This window comes from Microcaecilia unicolor, chromosome 4 (genome assembly GCF_901765095.1).
Source record: "Microcaecilia unicolor chromosome 4, aMicUni1.1, whole genome shotgun sequence".
Lineage (NCBI taxonomy): Eukaryota > Metazoa > Chordata > Amphibia > Gymnophiona > Siphonopidae > Microcaecilia > Microcaecilia unicolor.
The window spans coordinates 376,109,406-376,131,404 of record NC_044034.1 but is presented as its reverse complement, the minus strand read 5'-3'; the positions used below and the strand labels follow the sequence as shown (position 1 = coordinate 376,131,404).

Below are 21,999 nucleotides of genomic sequence, written 5' to 3'. Positions count from 1 at the left end.
AATGGTGAAGGGGTCCACCTACATGTGGGTACAGTGGGTTTTGGGGGGGGGGGTTAGAGGGCTCCTATTTACCACCACAAGTGGTACAGGTAGGGGGGGGGGGGATGGGCCTGGGTCCGCCTGCCTGAAGTGCACTGCATTACCCATTAAAAGTGCTCCAGGGACAGGACTTGTTGCTGCTGTATAACCTTGGCACAGCAGTTCACACCGTAAGACTAATCTTGCTGAAAACGTCCTTTATTTCAATAACCGCGTTTACTCACAGTTAACTGCAGATCAGAGGTTGTGCCCCACTGGCAACGAGTCTCCCTGGTACTAAGATTAGCAGAGCTGGCAGAATGGTGTACAATGCCCTCTTTCAGCAACATTCAAGGTAAGAACTAAGTTCTGTAACGTGGCTAACACACGAAAGGGATCTAAAACGGACTTACAAAAATGGCCACTACCTTGTGGACTACCAGAAACAAAACAGGGCACACACTGACCCAGTAGGCAGGAGGAAAAGCACCATGGGAGAAGAGCCTACCAACTACCAACATCATGAGATTGTAACACAAGCTAGTGAAATCACGGAGCCCAATACCCTATACCCACCACAATTCAATGCTGATGTGACCCTGCAGTGCACCCGAGAGCCACATCTGACCCAGGGAAAGGCTGTGAGAGGATCAAACACATTCTGCTGTCATGGAGGTGTCTACGGAATTTGAGGGTGGCATAGAGGCTGGGAAATATGGTTTTTGCAAGTGGGTTTTTTTTGGTGGGAGGGGGTTAGTGACCACTGGGGGAGTCAGGGGAGGTGATTCCCGATTCCCTCCGGTAGTCATCTGGTCATTTAGGGCACTTTTTTGGGACCTGTTCGCGAGAAAAAAGGGTCCAAAAAAGTGTCCTAAATTCTAGCTAAAAACGCCTTTCTTTTTTCCATTATCGGCCGAGCGCGCCCATCTCTGCTCGACCGATAACCATGCCCTAGTCCCGCCTTCACCACGCCTCTGACACACTCCCATCAGCTTTATTCGTTCCCGCGACGGAGTGCAGTTGAAGACGACCAAAATCGGCTTTGGATTATACCAATTTGGCCGCCCACGGGAAACGGACGCCCATCTCCCAAACATGGGCGTTTTTCTCCTTTCGAAAATAAGCAGATAGACACCTGCAGTGAATTTATTTCATTGTTATTTGACACATAATTATTAAGGGCTAACAAAGAGAAGTTCATTTGTGGAATACTATCTACAAAAAATCAAATGTAATGAAAATTGCTAGGTTATATTTTCTTGAGACAAACCCTTTTGAAAAACGGTTTGGTTATTAAATAATTTTTATAGTTAAGAAAAACAAATGTACAGAACAATTTTCAAAACCATTTCTTTGAGTAAATTTCACTTTAGTTGGGTAAAGAGCCATTTTGAAACATGCCCACCCTCCATGTGGCCACGGGAGGCATGCCTCCACAAGAGGAAAAATAGACCCAGCTGAATTTTGGCAATAGATCTACATTGACGGATGGACAACAAAGACAGACACAATTACTACTACTACTACTACTACTACTATTTAGCATTTCTATAGCGCTACAAGGCGTACACAGTTCTGCACAAACATAGAAGAAAGACAGTCCCTGCTCAAAGAGCTTACAATCTAATAGACAAAAAAATAAAGTAATCAAATCAATTAATGTGTACAGGAAGGAGGAGAGGAGGGTAGGTGGAGGCGAGTGGTTACAAGTCAAAAACAATGTTAAAGAGGTGGGCTTTCAGTCTAGATTTAAAGGTAGCCAAGGATGGGGCAAGACGTAGGGGCTCAGGAAGTTTATTCCAGGCGTAGGGTGCAGCGAGACAGAAGGCGCAAAGTCTGGAGTCGGCAGTAGTGGAGAAGGGAACAGATAAGAAGGATTTATCCATGGAGCGGAGTGCACGGGAAGGGGTGTAGGGAAGGACGAGTGTGGAGAGATACTGGGGAGCAGCAGTGTGAGTACATTTATAGGTTAGTAGAAGAAGTTTGAACAAGATGCGAAAACGGATAGGCAGCCAGTGAAGTGACTTGAGGAGAGGGGTAGTATGAGTAAAGCGACCTTGGCGGAAGATGAGACGGGCAGCAGAGTTTTGAACCGATTGGAGAGGGGAGAGGTGACTAAGTGGGAGACCAGCAAGAAGCAGATTGCAGTAGTCTAAACGAGAGGTGACAAGGGTGTGGATGAGGGTTTTGGTAGAGTGCTCGGAAAGAAAGGGGCGGATTTTACGGATGTTGTAAAGAAAGAAACGACAAGTCTTGGCGATCTGCTGGATATGAGCAGAGAAGGAGAGAGAAGAGTCAAAGATGACCCCAAGGTTTCGAGCTGAGGAGACAGGGAGAATGAGAGAGCCATCAACAGAAATAGAAAACGGGGGGAGTGGGGAGGTGGGTTTGGGGGGAAAAATGAGAAGCTCGGTTTTGGTGATGTTTAATTTCAGGTGGCGTTGAGACATCCAGCCAGCAATGTCAGACAAGCACGCTGAAACTTTGGTTTGGATGCAAGGTGAGATATCAGGGGTAGACAGGTAGATTTGGGAGTCATCAGCATAGAGATGGTAGGAAAAGCCATGGGATGAGATTAATGAACCAAGGGATAATAGATGCAAACTGATACTAGACAACATTGCCCCAATTCAAACCAGAACCTCGCACAGGAAAAACTCAATACCATGGTTCAGTGAAGAACTGAAAAAACTCAAAACACAAGTTAGGAAACTAGAACGTACGTGGAACAAAAAAAAGATGATCCCACTCTTAACGCTTGGAAACTACTCCAAAGGAAATACAAATATGCCATAAGACAAACCAAAAGACAATACTACAAAACTGAAGTCGGGCCAAATTACAAAGACACACACAAACTCTTCCAACTCGTGAATAAACTACTAGACACAACCCCAGTCACCAACAACTACAAAGACACTCCAGGAGCCGACGACTTGGCGAAATACTTCAACGAGAAAATCATAAAACTACGACTCAAAATACCAGCCAGCCCAATCGAATATACTACACTCCTAGAATGCCTAGACCCAGAACCCGGAATCCACCCAGCAGACAGGATCTGGACTGAATTCACTATACTAACAGAAGATCTTATCTCACAGACACTTAAAAGATTTGCTAAATCTCGCTGTAAATTAGATACATGCCCAAACAACCTCATGAAGTCGGCCCCCCAACAATTTATAATGGACCTAACTAACCATGTGAATTTCATGCTACAAAATGGATTCTTTCCAAAGGAGAAAGGTAATATTCTACTCACCCCCATACCCAAGGATGCAAAGAAAAATACTAATGAACTAACGAACTATAGACCAGTAGCATCCATTCCCCTATTCACCAAAATAACAGAAGGCATGGTGACCAAACAACTCACAGAGTATTTAAACAAGTTCTCGGTACTGCACGATTCCCAGTCAGGATTTCGCTCTAATCACAGCACGGAAACCGTACTAGTCACGCTTATGACCAAACTCAAACAATTGATAGCAAACGGCAACAACATACTACTGTTACAATTTGACATGTTAAGCGCATTCGACATGGTCGACCATGGAATTTTATTACACATCCTCGAATACTTCGGAATCGGAGGTAACGTTCTCAGATGGTTCAAGGGTTTCCTAACCACCCGCTCATACAGTGGGGGAAATAAGTATTTGATCCCTTGCTGATTTTGTAAGTTTGCCCACTGACAAAGACATGAGCAGCCCATAATTGAAGGGTAGGTTATTGGTAACAGTGAGAGATAGCACATCACAAATTAAATCCGGAAAATCACATTGTGGAAAGTATATGAATTTATTTGCATTCTGCAGAGGGAAATAAGTATTTAATCCCTCTGGCAAACAAGACCTAATACTTGGTGGCAAAACCCTTGTTGGCAAGCACAGCGGTCAGACGTCTTCTGTAGTTGATGATGAGGTTTGCACACATGTCAGGAGGAATTTTGGTCCACTCCTCTTTGCAGATCATCTCTAAATCATTAAGAGTTCTGGGCTGTCGCTTGGCAACTCGCAGCTTCAGCTCCCTCCATAAGTTTTCAATGGGATTAAGGTCTGGTGACTGGCTAGGCCACTCCATGACCCTAATGTGCTTCTTCCTGAGCCACTCCTTTGTTGCCTTGGCTGAATGTTTTGGGTCATTGTCGTGCTGGAAGACCCAGCCACGACCCATTTTTAAGGCCCTGGCGGAGGGAAGGAGGTTGTCACTCAGAATTGTACGGTACATGGCCCCATCCATTCTCCCATTGATGCGGTGAAGTAGTCCTGTGCCCTTAGCAGAGAAACACCCCCAAAACATAACATTTCCACCTCCATGCTTGACAGTGGGGACGGTGTTCTTTGGGTCATAGGCAGCATTTCTCTTCCTCCAAACACGGCGAGTTGAGTTCATGCCAAAGAGCTCAATTTTTGTCTCATCTGACCACAGCACCTTCTCCCAATCACTCTCGGCATCATCCAGGTGTTCACTGGCAAACTTCAGACGGGCCGTCACATGTGCCTTCCGGAGCAGGGGGACCTTGCGGGCACTGCAGGATTGCAATCCGTTATGTCGTAATGTGTTACCAATGGTTTTCGTGGTGACAGTGGTCCCAGCTGCCTTGAGATCATTGACAAGTTCCCCCCTTGTAGTTGTAGGCTGATTTCTAACCTTCCTCATGATCAAGGATACCCCACGAGGTGAGATTTTGCGTGGAGCCCCAGATCTTTGTCGATTGACAGTCATTTTGTACTTCTTCCATTTTCTTACTATGGCACCAACAGTTGTCTCCTTCTCGCCCAGCGTCTTACTGATGGTTTTGTAGCCCATTCCAGCCTTGTGCAGGTGTATGATCTTGTCCCTGACATCCTTAGACAGCTCCTTGCTCTTGGCCATTTTGTAGAGGTTAGAGTCTGACTGATTCACTGAGTCTGTGGACAGGTGTCTTTCATACAGGTGACCATTGCCGACAGCTGTCTGTCATGCAGGTAACGAGTTGATTTGCAGCATCTACCTGGTCTGTAGGGGCCAGATCTCTTACTGGTTGGTGGGGGATCAAATACTTATTTCCCTCTGCAGAATGCAAATAAATTCATATACTTTCCACAATGTGATTTTCCGGATTAAATTTGTGATGTGCTATCTCTCACTGTTACCAATAACCTACCCTTCAATTATGGGCTGCTCATGTCTTTGTCAGTGGGCAAACTTACAAAATCAGCAAGGGATCAAATACTTATTTCCCCCACTGTATCAAGTGACATCAAACTCTACTACATCAGCCACATGGACACCTGAATGCAGAGTTCCACAGGGATCCCCCCTCTCACCGACCATATTCAACCTAATGATGACACCCTTGGCTAAGCTATCATCGAATCAGAATCTAAACCCATACATATATGCTGATGATGTAACAATCTTTATCCCATTCAAACACAATTTAAGAGAAATTTCCTACAAAATCAACCAAACCCTACACATTATGAACTCCTGGGCAGATGCATTTCGACTGAAACTAAATGCCGAAAAAACCCAATGCCTAGTACTCACCTCGCAATACAACAAGAAGGAATTCACCACCATCAACACACCTAATCTAAGTCTACCAGTCTCAGACACCCTAAAAATCCTTGGAGTCACCATTGACCGACACCTAACACTTGAGAACCATGCAAAAAACATAACTAAAAAGATGTTCCATTCAATGTGGAAACTAAAACGAGTCAGACCATTTTCCCCAAGGAATGTCTTCCGATACCTGGTACAATCACTGGTACTTAGTCATCTGGACTATTGTAATTCACTCTACGCCGGCTGCAAAGAGCAAATACTCAAAAAACTCCAGACAGCCCAGAACACAGCAGCCAGACTTATGTTCGGCAAACCAAAATACGAAAGTGCAACACCTCTTCGCGAAAAACTACACTGGCTCCCACTCAAAGAACGCTTCACGTTCAAACTCTGTACCTTGGTCCATAAAATCATCCATGGTGACGCCCCAGCTTACATGTTGGACCTAATAGAACTACCACCCAGAAATGCAAAAAAATCCTCCCGCACACTCCTCAATCTTCACCCTCCCAAATGTAAAGGCTTGAAATACAAATCAATGCATGCATCAACCTTTTCCTATACAAGCACACAGCTCTGGAACTCACTGCCATGTAACCTGAAATCGGTCTACGAAATGACCAATTTCCGCAAACTCCTGAAAACTTATTTCGACAAAATATATCATAAAGAACAATACGCGTAACTCTACTTTCTTTAAGATATCCAGGAATGTTCTTTAATGTCTTTTGCTTCCACACTATCATGCACGTAATGTCTATGGCTTTAACACTATCATGTATTTCACCATCATGTAACCAAAACTTCTGCTAAAACAAATGTATACTCTTTTTTATTTCCAATATTATGTATTTCACCATCATGTACCCAAAACTTGCTGTAAAACCAAATGTATATTCTTTTCTATTTCCAGTATCCATGATGAATTGTAAGGCACATTGAGCCCGCAAAAAGGTGGGATAATGTGGGATACAAATGTAATAATAATACCTGGCAGTGTTAGGTTGGAGAGGGCAACAAGATACAGGTTAAAAAGGCATGTACAAATCTCACTGAGTACTGTTTCTTTTGCAAATTGGTGCAAATCCAGTGGCTAAAAATACCTACAGGCCCAGTTATTCAGAGTGATTTAAGTGGGCAGGAGAGGCTCTGGCCCGCTTAAATCGTGGTGAGCCACCCAACTGCTGATATTCAGCAGACACTAAACTGGGCAGTGCCACTGAATATTGTCTCTGGCTGTCCATGTTAAAATTGGGCAGGTCAGGGGTGACGCTGGGCAAGAGCCGGCAATATTCAGTGCTGGGACTGCACACCTAAGTAAAGACAGCTCAAAAGCTGTCCTAAATTCACCCTCTTAGCTATGCGAGACCTGGCACTTCATATCAGCTGCGAACTGCATAACTCATTTTTAATTTGTAAGTCCCGCTGTTCCCCCTCTCGGACCCCAAAAAGCCTCCTTCCTTCCTTCCCTCTTCCCCCCATTGCACGAGTCTCAACACCCTCCTCCCCACTCCAGAATGCCCCTAATCCCCCCCCTCCCTGTGGTCTAGGTAGGCCCCACCTGAGCCTACCTTTGCTTCCTGGTGGTCTCTGTTGTGGGGCAGGAGTGAAGCCTCCTCATAAGTAAGTAAGTATTTCCACACTGGGACAGACCAAAGGTCCATCAAGCCCAGCATCCTGTTTCCAACAGTGGCCAATCCAGGTCACAAATACCTGGCAAGATCCCTCATTCCTGCTCCTTGCGGCTGCCAGTAGAAAATGTCTGCCTCAACTGTTCAAGGCAACCTCACGGCACTACACAAGTACTGTGAGCTGCTGGAGAGTTTCTGGCAGCCATTTTCCACAGGCAGCTGCACGGGGCAGGAGTAAGGGGACTTTACTCCTATTCCCTGCAATCCCACTGGACCACCAGGGAGCAAATGTGAGCCCTGTTGGGGGCTGTCTGGACTGTGGGAGTTGGGGGCCATTCCGGGAAGGCAGGAGGGTATTGAGTCTTGCAGGCTGGGGGAGAGGGGGTAGGAAGGAAGGGGACTTTTTGGGGGGCTGGGAAGTGGATTGGGGGTCCTAAAAATTAAAAGCAAGTTAAGCGGGTCCTGGTGGATATCAGCCGTGGACCTTCATAACTGTCTTATGTTGGCTCTGGCTAAATATCGTCCTGAACCTGCATAAACTTTGTAGCTTCATCGCATGCCCTCTAGTCCTAGTATTTTTGGAAAGCGTAAACAGACGCTTCACGTCTACCTGTTCCACTCTACTCATTATTTTATAGACCTCTATCATATCTTCCCTCAGCCAATTTTCTTCATGCTAAAGAGCCCCAGCCGCTTTAGCCTTTTCTCATAGGGAAGTTGTCCCATCCCCTTTATCATTTTCGTCGCCCTTCTCTGCACCTTTTCTAATTCCACTATATCTTTTTTGAGATGCGGCGACCAGAATTGAACACAATATTCGAGGTGCGGTCGCACCATGGAGCAATACAAAGACATTATAACAGCCTCATTTTTGTTTTCCATTCCTTTCCTAATAATACCTAACACTCTATTTGGTTTCGTAGCTGCAGCAGCACACTGACAACACCTAGATCATCAGTATCATCAACGACAACACCTAGATCCCTTTCTTGGTGGTGACTCCTAATATGGAACCTTGCATGACGTATCTATAATTTGGGTTTCTCTTTCCCACATGCATCACTTTGCACTTCCTCAAATTAAACGTCATCTGCCATTTAGACGCCCAGTCTCCCAGTCTCGTAAGGTCTTCTTGTAATTTTTCACAATCCTCCCACGATTTAACGACTTTGAATAACTTTGTGTCATTAGCAAATTTAATTACCTCACTAGTTACTCCCATCTCTAGATCATTTATAAATATGTTAAAAAGCAGTGGTCCCAGCACAGACCCCTGGGGAGCACCACTAACTACCCTTCTCCATTGAGAATACTAATCCATTTAATCCTATTTTCTGTTTTCTATCTTTTAACCAGTTTTTAATCCACAATAGAACACTACCTCCTATCCCATGACTCTCCAATTTCCTCTGGAGTCTTTCATGAGGTACTTTGTCAAACTCCTTCTGAAAATCCAGATATGCAGTATCAACTGGCTCACCTTTATCCATATGTTTGTTCACCCCTTCAAAGAAATGTAATAGATTGGTAAGGCAAGATATTTCCCTTCACTAAATCCATGTTGACTTTGTCTCATTAATCCATGCTTTTGAATATGCTCAGTAATTTTGTTCTTTATAATAGTCTCTACCATTTTGACGGGCACAGATGCCAGTCTCACCGCTCTATAATTTCCCGGATCTCTTCTGGAACCTATTTTAAAATTCGGTGTTACATTGGCCACCCTCCAATCTTCCGGTTCCACGCTTGATTTTAAAGATAAATTACATATTGCTAACAATAGTTCTACAAGTTCATTTTTCAATTCTATCAGTACTCTGGGATGAATATCATTCGGTTCAGGAGATTTGCTACTCTTCAATTTGTCAAACCGCCCCATTACATCCTCCAGGTTTATAGAGATATCATTTAGTTTCTCCGACTCGTCAGCTTTGAATACCATTTCTGGTACCAATATCTCTCCCAAATCTTCCTCAGTGAAGACCAAAGCAAAGAATTAATTTAATCTCTCCGCTATGGCTTTGGCTTCCCTGATTGCCCCTTTTACCCCTTGGTCATGTAGCGGTCCAACCGATTCTTTTGCCAGCTTCTTGCTTTTAATATACCTAAAAAAAATTGTTACTATGTCTTTTTGCCTCCAACGCAATCTTTTTTTCAAAGTCCCTCTTTGCCTTCCTTATCAGCACTTTGCATTTGACTTGATATTCCTTATGCCGTTTCTTATTATTTTCAGTCGGTTCCTTTTCCATTTTGTGAAGGATTTTCTTTTAGCTCTAATAGCTTCCTTCACCTCACTTTTTAACCATGCTGGCTGTCGTTTGGTCTTCTGTCCTCCTTTTTTAATACGCGGAATATATTTGGCCTAAGCTTCCAGGATGGTGTTTTTGAACAGCATCCACGCCTAATGTAAATTTTTGAGCTTCGCAGCTGCTCCTCTTAAGTTTTTTTTTTTTTTTTCCACCTTTTCTTCTCATTTTATCATAGTCTCCTTTTTTTTAAAGTTAAATGCTAGTGTATTGGATTACCTGTGAAAGCTAATATCAAATCTGATCATATTTTGATCACTGTTAACAAGCGGCCCCAGCACAATTAGCTCCCGCACCAGATCATGCGCTCCACTAAGGACAAGGTCTAGAATTTTTCGTTCTCTTGTCAGCTCCTGTACCAGCTGCTCCATAAAGCAGTCCTTGATTTCTTGAAGGAATTTTACGTTTACCCAGTCAATATCGGGGTCATTAAAGTCACCCGTTATTATTGTGTTGCCCAGTTTGTTTGTGTCCCTAATTTCCTTTAACATTTCTACATCCTTCTGTTCATCCTGGCCAGGCGGACGGTAGCACACTCCTGTGACTATCGTACATAAGTACATAAGTAATGCCATACTGGGAAAAGACCAAGGGTCCATCGAGCCCAGCATCCTGTCCACGACAGCGGCCAATCCAGGCCAAGGGCACCTGGCAAGCTTCCCAAACGTACAAACATTCTATACATGTTGTTCCTAGAATTGTGGATTTTTCCCAAGTCCATTTAGTAGTGGTTTATGGACTTGTCCTTTAGGAAACGGTCCAACCCCTTTTTAAACTCTGCTAAGCTAACCGCCTTCACCACTTTCTCCGGCAACGAATTCCAGAGTTTAATTACGCGTTGGGTGAAGAAAAATTTTCTCCGATTTGTTTTAAATTTACTACAATGTAGTTTCATCGCATGCCCCCTAGTCCTAGTATTTTTGGAAAGCGTGAACAGACGCTTCACATCCACCTGTTCCACTCCACTCATTATTTTATATACCTCTATCATGTCTCCCCTCAGCCGTCTCTTCTCCAAGCTGTATAGCCCTAGCCTCCTTAGTCTTTCTTCATAGGGAAGTCGTCCCATCCCCGCTATCATTTTAGTCGCCCTTCGCTGCACCTTTTCCAATTCTACTATATCTTTCTTGAGATGCGGCGACCAGAATTGAACACAATACTCAAGGTGCGGTCGCACCATGGAGCGATACAACGGCATTATAACATCCTCACACCTGTTTTCCATACCTTTCCTAATAATACCCAACATTCTATTCGCTTTCTTAGCCGCAGCAGCACACTGAGCAGAAGGTTTCAGTGTGTTATCGACGACGACACCCAGATCCCTTTCTTGGTCCGTAACTCCTAACGTGGAACCTCGCATGACGTAGCTATAATTCGGGTTCTTTTTTCCCACATGCATCACCTTGCACTTGCTCACATTAAACATCATCTGCCATTTAGCCGCCCAGTCTCCTAATCTCATAAGGTCCTCTTGTAATTTTTCACAATCCTGTTGCGAGTTAACGACTTTGAATAACTTTGTGTCATCAGCAAATTTAATTACCTCGCTAGTTACTCCCATCTCTAAATCATTTATAAATATATTAAAAAGCAGCGGTCCTAGCACGGACCCCTGAGGAACCCCACTAACTACCCTTCTCCATTGTGAATACTGCCCATTTAACCCCACTCTCTGTTTCCTATCCTTCAACCAGTTTTTAATCCACAATAGGACATTTCCTCCTATCCCATGACCCTCCAATTTCCTCTGTAGCCTTTCATGAGGTACCTTGTCAAACGCCTTTTGAAAATCCAGATACACAATATCAACCGACTCCCCTTTGTCCACATGTTTGTTCACTCCTTCAAAGAATTGAAGTAAATTGGTCAGGCAAGATTTCCCCACACAAAAGCCATGCTGACTTGGTCTCAGTAATCCATGTCCTCGGATGTGCTCTATAATTTTGTTTTTAATAATAGCCTCTACCATTTTCCCCGGCACCGACGTCAGACTCACCGGTCTATAATTTCCCGGATCTCCCCTGGAGCCTTTTTAAAAAATGGGCGTTACATTGGCCACCCTCCAATCTTCCGGTACCATGCTCGATTTTAAGGATAAGTTGCATATCACTAGCAGTAGCTCCACAAGCTCGTTTTTCAGTTCTATCAGTACTCTAGGATGAATACCATCCGGTCCAGGAGATTTGCTACTCTTCAGTTTGCCGAACTGCCCCATTACGTCCTCCAGGTTTACCGTGAAGTCAGTAAGTTTCTCCGACTCGTCCGCTTGAAATACCATTTCCGACACCGGTATCCCACCAAAATCTTCCTCGGTGAAGACCGAAGCAAAGAATTCATTCAGTCTCTCCGCTACGTCTTTGTCTTCCTTGATCGCCCCTTTTACCCCTCGGTCATCCAGCGGCCCAACCGATTCTTTTGCCGGCTTCCTGCTTTTAATATACCGAAAAAAATTTTTACTATGTTTTTTTGCCTCTAATGCTATCTTTTTTTCATACTCCCTCTTGGCCTTCTTAATCTGCGCCTTGCATTTGCTTTGACACTCCTTATGCTGTTTCTTGTTATTTTCAGACGGTTCCTTCTTCCATTTTCTGAAGGCGTTTCTTTTAGCCCTAATAGCTTCCTTCACCTCACTTTTCAACCAGGCCGGGTGTCTTTTGGACTTCCGTCTTTCTTTTCTAATTCGCGGAATATGTATGGCCTGTGCCTCCAGGATGGTATTTTTGAACAGCGTCCACGCCTGTTGTACAGTTTTTACTCTCTCAGTTGCCCCCCTAAGTTTTTTTTTTTTTTTTACCGTTCTTCTCATTTTATCATAGTCTCCTTTTTTAAAGTTAAACGCTAACGTATTTGACTTTCTGTGTACAGTTACTTCAAGGTCGATGTCAAAACTGATCATATTATAACATCCCTCACCAGATCATGCGCTCCACTAAGGACCAAGTCTAGAATTTTTCCTTCTCTCGTCGGCTCCTGCACCAGCTGCTCCATAAAGCTGTCCTTGATTTCATCAAGGAATTGTATCTCTGTAGTTTGTCCCGATGTTACATTTACCCAGTCTATATTTGGATAATTGAAGTCACCCATTATTATCACATTGCCCATTTTGTTCACGTCTCTGATTTCTTTTATCATTTCTGTGTCTACCTGCTCATCCTGGCGAGGCGGACAGTAGTACACTCCTATCACCGTCCTTTTCCCTTTTATACATGGAATTTCAACCCACAATGATTCAAGGGTGTGATTTGTGTCCTGCTGAATTTGTAATCTATCTGAGTCAAGGCTCTCGTTAATATACAATGCTACCCCTCCACCAGTCCGGTCCACCCTATCACTACGATATACTTTGTACCCCGGTATGACAGTGTCCCACTGGTTATCCTCCTTCCACCAGGTCTCAGTAATGCCTATTATATCCAATTTTTCATTTAGTGCAATATATTCCAACTCTCCCATCTTATTTCTTAGACTCCTAGTATTTGCATATAGACATTTCAGAGTATATTTGTTGTTCTTATTTGCATGATGCTTAGTACCTGACACTATTGATTTGACATCTTTTGTCTGATCTTTAGTTGTATTTAAGGGCACCTGGTCTACCACGGTTTGTTGTGCAACCTCACTATCCAGAAACCCTATCTTCCCTGTTTGTGAGGTATCTTTGCAAGATACCTTTTACCGAACCATGCGCTTTTGAGCGACTGTCGGCCTTCCCCCCATTTCTAGTTTATAATTAACATTTTTTATTGATGACACACACAAAAAAAGAAATAGTATTCATCCAGTTTCAGCATACACTAAAATGCCAACAACATAACATACACAGTGTAAATAAAACGTGCAAGTCCGTCATCTACTTTTTTAAATATTTTCCTCCCTTCCCCCCCAACCCACCCTCCCTCTCCCCCCCCCCCCCCCCCCTCTAAATATGAATCAACCTTTCTATTGATTACTATGCGGAGATGACACATCTGACAGCATGGATATACAAATCTTCGTATAAATGTAATTACTCAGTAAACGAAAAGAATACAGAGCGTCAACAAGCTTTTTATATTGACAATCTATATCATAGCTATGAGATCTCATAAAATGCCAACACCTCACAATTGAGAACAAGAATTGTAAGAACCTCAAAACTTTTATAGATGCCTCTCCCCCCTCCCCTCTTTACCATGAGGCTCATCCACCCGGACATGGTGCCTGACACATAAAATGCATCTCAGGTTTTATTCTGTTCAACCATGCCTATTAACCCAAATTATTCAATACCTGACTCCGAGCTCGTGGGGATATTTTATGCAGGTACGCCCCCCAGATTTTTATAAATCGTTGACGCCTCTTTGGTGTATTACGGGCGTCCTGCATTTCCCATAACATGAGCTCATGGAGCCTGTTTCTCCAATACCAATATGAGGGTTCTCTATCCGTTGTCCAACAATTTAGAATACATTTTTTCCCCAGGATACATAATTTGCTAAGAAACATCTTTTCTTCTACAGTTCCTTTATTCCATGTCGAAATGGAGCTTAGTATCACCCTCTCAAAGGACAGGTCTACCTGATATCCCAGAACCCAACCCAAAAACCTAGAGAGAGCTAACCAGAACCCCCGTACCTTTTTGCATTGCCACAAACCGTGGCTAAACGATGCATTGGCTTCTGCACACTTAGGACACTTGCTTGTTTCCACCACTCCTGCATACCATGCTTGTTTTACTGAGAAATATGCCCTGTGTATGGTGCGGAAATGGCATTCCTGCAACTCAGCACTATGTACCACCCTTACCCCTCCCCGGAGCGCCACTAATATCTTCACCTCTGTTATGCGGTCTTCCACCTCCCGGCTCCATCTTTCAGCAACTATCTTAACATCTCTTTCTGGTTGCTTCCCCTCCAATCCCTTGTGAAACCATGACACCGAAATTTGTCCTGTTGCATCCCCAGCCAAGAATTCCCTAATAGCCTTCCCAAAACCTGGTAGAAGACTTGCGGTGGGGAGCTCATGTATGTAATGTGAAAGTTGAAGATAAGCTAATTTTGCTAGCATTCCCTCCGCATAGTGCCTCTTAAACTCTGAGTAAGCCATAACTGTCCCATCCTCTTGTAGAAAGTTTTCCAAAAGTGTCACACCCTGCTTCCCCAGGTCTCGAAAAAATTTACTTTCTCTCCCAGGCGAGAATTCTGCGTTGCCCGTGACTGGCAGTAACACACTACTCTCTGAACTGTGTTTCCAAAGTTTTGTTATCTCTCTCCACAAGTATCTTAATGGCTGTAAAAGTAAGCTATGCTTAACTTGTTGTGGTAAGGTTCCAAATTTTGCATGTAGTAAGTAATTGAGGTGCCAGGGGCTAAAGTGCACGCATTCTAGTTGTACATCTGTGTAAGTGTTCGTTCCCATGACCCAGTCTCTTAAATGCCGTAAAAGGCATGCTTGATTGTATGTATGCATGTTAGGTATCCCTAACCCCCCAGCTGCCTGGGCCCCCCTAAGATACTCCCATTTGAGTTTTGATTTCCGTCCGGCCCAACAAAATCGGGCCACCTGTCTCTGGTGAGCCCGGAGATCTTTTTTCCATATCCGTATTGGTAATACCTGCAATACATATAGCCATTTCGGGAATACCAACATGCGGTATAAATGGATCCGGCCCAATAGTGTCAGTGGTAAAGAACTCCACCTGTTTAACTGCTCCCTCGTTTCTTGCAGTAATTGCGGGATATTGGAAACGTATATCTGAGCCGGATCTAATGTTAGCTGAATACCTAAGTATCGGAATGATCCCGTTGCCCACCGTAATGGGAACTGTTCCCAGTCTGCCTTCCTAATGTCTGGGCTTACTAAGGCCTCTGATTTTATCAGATTTAAGTGAAATCCGGAGAAGTCCCCATATTCCCTTATGCTTTCCATTAGGTACCCCATAGTGTTCCTGGGATTTGTTATTAACACCAGCAAATCATCTGCGAATGCTGCTATTTTAAATTCCCGGTCTTGTATCTGTACTCCCTTTATATCTGTGTTGTTACTTATCTCCCTTATCAGCGGGTCAAGTGTTAAAACAAAGAGCAATGGTGAAAGAGGACATCCCTGGCGTGTGCCTCGGCCAATGGGAAACCCATCTGAGGCAAGACCATTAACAAGGACTCTCGCTCTAGGATCGGTGTACAGAGTCCTAATCGCCTGCAAGAAAAACCCATTCATGCCATATGCTTTAAGTGTTGCCCATAGAAATCCCCAATCCACCTGATCGAAAGCCTTTTCAGCATCAAAGCTAATTAACATAGTTGACTTTTTTTCCCTCTGTGTTCTCTCCAGCGCTAAAAGTATTCTCCTCATATTTTTTGCTATTCTCCTGCCCTGGACAAATCCCGCTTGTGGCTCTTCTATCAAAGAGGGGAGATATCTGGCCAGTCTATTAGCTAGCAGTTTGGCCAAAAATTTGGCCTCTGAGTTTAAAAGTGAAATTGGTCTGTATGACTCCGGGTGATGAGCTGTTTTGCCTGGTTTAAGCAGTACTGTTATATAAGCCTGATTCATGTGAAGTGGCAGAGATCCCCGCTGGACAGTTAAATTAAACACCTCGGTCAGCACCGGGCCGATTTCGTTCTGCATTAATTTATAAAACTCATTCCTCATTCCATCAGGACCCGGTGCCTTCCCTAAAGGACTCTGCTTAATCACCCACATAACCTCATCTACAGTAATGTCTGCATTCAACACCCTTAACTCCTCAGCCTCCATTTGAGGCAACTCCATACTAGCCAGATATGTCTCACTAGGCCTGACCAGATCCTCTTGTGGTTTATATAGTTGCTCAAAAAAATCCTTAAACACTCCCGAAATTTCACTATCTTTGTGTACTAATGTTCCGTACTGGTCTCTTAATGTAAGTATCTTTTGATAACCTATTTTCCTACCCATGACCTTCGCTAAGAAACCCCCTCCCTTGTTTGCAAACCTATAAAGCTTGTATTTATAATACGCCTGGGATTTCCTGATGGTGCGGTGCATCAACTCATTGAGGCTCTGTTGGGCCTCTAGTAATTGTACTCGAAGACTCTGAGTATGTCCCGCACTGTACTGACGTCGTAATTTGGTCACTCTCCTTTCTAGTCTAAGAATTTCTTGTCTCCTCATTTTCCGCTTAAAGCTTGTATAAGCTATAATCTCCCCTCTAAGCACTGCTTTAGCTGTCTCCCAGTAAAGCACCGGGTCCGTCTTATGAATCTCATTATTGATGCTGAAGTCTTTCCAACATTTAGTCAAGTGGGGTAAGAATTGCCCATCCCTATAAAGCCAAGTTGGGAATCTCCATATATAGTCCTCTCTCATCCCTCCGTCTAGTTCCAACTTCACCATTACCCATGCATGATCTGAGACCACTATTGGTCCAATTTTCGCTGTGGCCATTTGTGCAAATATATCTCCTGTTACTAATATATAATCGATACGGGACAAGGTACCATGGGCCCTCGATAAGTGGGTGTAGTCCCTTTCTAGAGGGTTCAAAGTTCTCCACACATCTACTAGCGCAAAAACTTCCTCCAGTGTTGCTATTCCCTTCCCAGGCCTAGCTCTCCCTCTCCCAATAGAGCCGGACCTGTCTAATGTCGGGTCTGCTACTTCATTAAAGTCTCCCCCCATTATAATCGGGATTCCTCCTAACCCTTGCAGTGCACCAGTGAGTTGTGTGTAAAATCGCTGATCAAACGTGTTGGGTGCATATATGTTACAAAGCAAGACTGGTTGTCTGTCCAATACTACAGATGCCAGCACATATCTGCCCCCAGCATCCCCCACCACCTTGTTGACTTTCACATGTATACCTTTTCGGACTAGTGTGATCACTCCTCCTTTCCCTCCCACTGCCGGGGACTCGAAACTTTCTCCCACCCACCATCGCTTCAATTTAGCATGCTCTGTACTTGTTAAATGTGTCTCCTGCAAAAATGCAATGGATACTTTTTGATCATTAAGGATTTTCAGGATTTTCTGTCTCTTGATAGGCGAATGGATGCCCCCTACATTCCAAGTAACTACTTGTAATGGAGTCATGTAATCTCTGCTTGTCTGCTAATACTTTCCTGCATTCTTCCTATAATCTCTCCAGAGAGGTGTCCCAGCCACCACCTCTCCAGCTCCTCTTTCCAATCTATCGGTACTCTTTCACCACGCCATGTGTCTTTCATATCATCACTACATTTACACAAACATTTTGTTCTCTTCCCAAACCGTGTCCCTCCCTCCCACCCCACCCCCCAATCTCTCTCCATCCCTGCCCTTACCCCCCTCCCCCCTCTTCCCCTCTTGTCACTCTTCCAGGCCCCCTCCGTGCCCTTGACTTCTCTCGCCTATTGAAGCCCCTAATTTGTCTATGAACCATCTTATTCCTAACTCTTCGCCCCTGAAAACGATCAACTTGTTTATAGGTCAGGGACTCATTTGACTTCGTGCCCCAACGGTTACTGGGACCCCCTGAAACTTTCCCCATATCAACTGTAACTTTTAAACATCAAGAACCTTAAATCCACAATTTGGACTTTCAATACATCTCAAACCATTTACCAGATACCATATCACTCAGGTCCAATCCCCTTGTCTTCTCTCACCAAAGGGGAGACTCCCCTAGATTCTTTCTCCTCTCACACTCTTCTTCAAAGTCATGTGTCCGGTTCTTTCATGTCCACGTCTAGGAATTGTTGAGCTTCTTGAACAGTTTGAAAGGATCTCCACTGGTTTCCACGCTGAATCTTTAGGATAGCTGGGTAGAGTAGCATAAACCTGGTGTTCTTGGTGACCAGCGTGGAACATATGGGATGAAAACGACGTCTTTGTTCCTGTACTCCTGCCGAGTAATCCTGGAAAATCTTTATTGGGGATCCCTCATATTGAAGGGAATCACGTTTCAGCCTGAATCCTCGTAATATTTCTTCTTTATGTAGGTAGTTTAGCACTTTGATGATGACAATTCGTGGCCGCTGTAGATTCGGTTGCCAACGCCCCAGCCTATGGGCTCGCTCGATACATAGCTCCCCTCTGCTATCTGAGAGGGCTAGCTCTTTTTTCAACCACTGTTCTAGTAATTGTCCAAGTAGTTTCTCTGGAATCTTTTCAGGGAGGCCCACAATTCTCAAGTTACATCTCCGTGCCCTATTATCCATGTCTTCTATTTTTTCTTGTTGCAATTTAAGCTGAGCCCTTAGCCTGGCAATCTCCTGTGTGTTCTGGGAGCTGGAATCCTCCACTGCTGATATCCGAGCCTCCGCTTCTCCAACTCTTTTCTCCGTTTCAGCCCCTGAAGATTCTAAATTTTGTAATTGTCCGGCTAGCAAGTCAAATCGTGGGCTTAGAGCTGCGCTTACCGCTGCTGTTATTTGCGCTAATTGTTTATCAGTGAATTCTCCTTCAGCTGTACCTTTCAAGTCCGCCATTTTGTGGCTAAGCTTAAGAGGTGAAGGCCTCTCTTTATCAAATTTTGTACCTCTACGAGTGGTCCCCGATGGCATGGGTTTCAAGTATTGCTCCATACATTCAGTAGCTCCGCTTTCAGGCACTCTCCCAGCACTGTGTCAAACAGCCCAGCCGCCAATGGATAACTGGCCTCTGCCCGGTCCTCGTTTATGCGCGGGACCCCAGGTACCGTTGAATATTTATACTAGATCTTCTACCCTTCGCCTCTGAGTTATCGTCTCTAGGTACCGGGCAAGTATGGGCGATATTATAATTCCACACGGCTAGAATTTCCTCCCCCAACCCGAGGGTATATCTCCAGCTGCGCAATGGCGGTCACTGAACTTGCTTGTTTGCCACTCCTCCAGCTCCTTTAGTTCACTGTTCCATATTAGTTGCCAGTACTGGCCTGCCAGCTCCTTGCACTGATCCCAATAAATTGTACTCACTTTCACTGTCCTGCAGTGGGATCAGTCCTTCCCCCTTCCGTTAGGACTCCCGTCTCTCTCGTTTATCGCCGGGGGTATGTTTTTATGAGCTACGAGCTGCCTCTGCCGCCGCCATCTTGGGGCCACCCGCACGCGTTTCAATTCTTGTTTTTTATATTAGTGACAGCGCCAACAGTGCCGTTTGCGTGTTGTCTCCGGTCCCTGTTGCCCTCCTCACTCATGGGATCGTTCAGGAGCGAGTCCGACGGTGTTAAAGTCGGGGCTTCATTCGGGCGGAACGGAGCTCACAGCGCAGCGTCCATCTCGCTGCTCAGCTCCACCGGAAGTTCCCCATTTCTAGTTTAAAAGCTGCTCTATCTTCTTTTTAAATGCCGATGCCAGCAGCCTGGTCCCACCCTGGTTAAGGTGGAGCCCATCCTTTCGGAATAGGCTCCCCCTTCCCCAGAATGTTGCCCAGTTCCTAACAAATCTAAAACCCTCCTCCCTGCACCATCGTCTCATCCACGCATTGAGACTCTGGAGCTCTGCCTGTCTCTTGGGCCCCATAGGGGTTCCAAGATGTGTTTTGTTTCCTGCAGAATTTTCAATCTTTTTGATTCAAGGCTGTCCTTAACATACAGTGCTACCCCTCCACCAATTCGATCTACCCTATCACTACAATATAATTTGTACCCCGATATGACAGTGTCCCACTGGTTATCCTCCTTCCACCAGGTCTCAGAGATGCCTATTATATCTAATTTTTCATTTAGTTCAATATTTTCTAACTCTCCCATCTTATTTCTTAGGCTTCTGGGGAGGGTGGGCGGGATGAAGACTAAACTAGATCCTGCAGTGTCTGCTAGAGGCTATCTGTTAATGCTGTGGTACAAAGTTCAAGTTTTAAAACTACGGGGAAAGAGTATGGAGATTAGTTGGTAAAGCTTGCGTTTTTATATTTTTATTCTGCCTATCACTAACCTACAATTCCTCCTTTAAACTCCAATCTTTAAGTTCCCAAAGCACAAAGCAAAATAGCGTTCACTTACCAGAGAAATGTCCTCTTCTCTCAGAACTTCTCAGAAAGAAAGTTCAGTGGGGCCTTTCCTCTTTATATAGTTTTGAATTTAAGGGGACTTTTTCAAAACAGGCTCTTTCAAGCTAACTCAGTAATCAGGTTGCCCTTAGTAACCTATGCAAATATTCTACTTACTCACACCTTAACACCTAATTGAGGTCAGTGGCAGTGCTGCCTCTCCAGCAACAGAAAATAATTGTTGTTTAGAACAAGAATTGAGCCTTTCCTCTATCCTTTTAAAGTTTTTTGGCTTTTAAGTTTCTGTCCTGTCTGATGAGTTGTGAGCCCTTGGGTCCCCCAGGAGAGTGTAAGGTATGCCTCAATGTTCCCCCAAAGGACAGCCGAGCACCCTGACTTCACCCGCGGCGACCACCGTTCACCAGAGGTTGAGCCCCCAGCTGCAGGTGGCCAACGGGACTTCTGGAACCGTGGGGGTGGACGGACTGACCGGACACAAGGGGCCTAGCCTCCCAACCCCAGCAGGGGAGAGGAGCAGGCAAGGAGCAGCAAAGTCCAGGGACAGGCCAGCGGTCAAGGCAGGCGGCGAGCAGAGTAGTCCAGGGACAGGCAAAAGGTCAAGGCAGGCGGCGAGCAGAGTAGTCCAGGGACAGGCAACAGGTCAAGGCAGGCGGCGAGCAGAGTAGTCCAGGGACAGGCAACAGGTCAAGGCAGGCGGCGAGCAGAGTAGTCCAGGGACAGGCAAAAGGTCAAGGCAGGCGGCGAGCAGAGTAGTCCAGGGACAGGCAAAAGGTCAAAACAGGCAACAAGCAAAGTAGTCCAGGAATCACCACTAAGCTGGAGCCTCACGAAACAGAAGCTGAAGCAATATGCCTGCCGGAGGCGATGCTTTAAATACTACTAGTAATCAGCAAGCGAGCCTCAGCTGACAGGGGTGGAGACTTCGGGGGAGCTCCCTCGAGGAACCCTTCGGAGTGGTTCAAGGCCGGTCTTCAGGCGGAGCCTTGGTTCCAACCACCCAATCAGGGTCCTCCAGGGCGGGATCTTGATTCCCGCGTTCACTAGGCGGAAGAGACGCTGGCCCCAAGTTCCTGGTGCCATCTTCCCTGCCGGAGCGAGCGCAACTTCCCTAGCCGGCGATGGAGAACTGGAAGTCATAGTAGGCCGGTCTTCGGCTGCAGTCTCAATGGCGGCCGGCCCCCGCTCTTGGCCGGCATCGCCTCGAGACCGGAATGGCCGGCCATCAGGGCGAGGAGCAGGCGCATCGCTCGACGGCGGGGTCAAGGCCGGCCATGGCCGCGGGCCGGCCTGTGGGTAAGCACAGACAGAGTTAGCGAGGAATGTGACAGTTTCCAGTTTCTACCTCTAGAAAAGGTTTCAGTTTAAAACTATGGGAAAATAGTCTACTAATAGAGAAAATTTTAGTTTAAAACTATGGGAAAAGGGTTGTACACTATGGAAACTAGTTAATAATGCTTGCTTTTCTCTCTTTCTCTTCTCCCCCCCCCCCCCCCCCCCCCCAACCTTTAAACTGGCTCCTGCAGTGCCTGCTAGAGGCTATCTGTTAATGC

General features: G+C 45.1%; 1 protein-coding gene across 2 annotated transcripts in view; it reads left to right on the top strand.

Annotated features, from left to right (window-relative positions):
• The window catches only part of ZFX (zinc finger protein X-linked), a 136,732-nt gene that overhangs the window by 1,176 nt on the left and 113,557 nt on the right, over positions 1–21,999 (top strand). The gene's annotated exons all lie outside the window — the stretch shown is intronic.